This window comes from Pteropus alecto, unplaced genomic scaffold (assembly GCF_000325575.1).
Source record: "Pteropus alecto unplaced genomic scaffold, ASM32557v1 scaffold23, whole genome shotgun sequence".
Taxonomy (NCBI): Eukaryota; Metazoa; Chordata; class Mammalia; order Chiroptera; family Pteropodidae; genus Pteropus; species Pteropus alecto.
This window is the reverse complement of record NW_006435837.1, coordinates 84,873-85,307: the sequence shown is the minus strand read 5'-3', so window position 1 is coordinate 85,307 and position 435 is coordinate 84,873.

Genomic DNA, 435 nt, shown 5'->3' with positions numbered 1-435 from the left:
AGTAATGAAAGTATTCTCCAATGTTATGTTCTAAAAGCTCTATAGTTTGACTTTTTACACTTAAATCTTTAATCCACAGAGTTGGTTTTAGGATTTATATGAGTTTAGGCATCCATTTAATTTTTTTCAAGTTCAAATCGATACAAGTTCAACTCTTTATCAAAAAACCAATACTTTCCCCACCGATTTACAGAGCTAGCTCTGTAATATATAAAATATGCCTCCATATGTGGTTCTACTTGTAGGCTCTCTGTTTTGTTCCACTTGTCATTTGTCTTTTTCTGCAACTGTACTGCATATTGGAATTACTATAGCTTTAAAAAAACATCCTTATTGAGATATAATTCACATACCATAAAATCCACCCACTTAAGGTGTACAATTAAATGCTTTTAGTATAATCGAAGGGTTGTGCAACCATCACCATGATCTAAG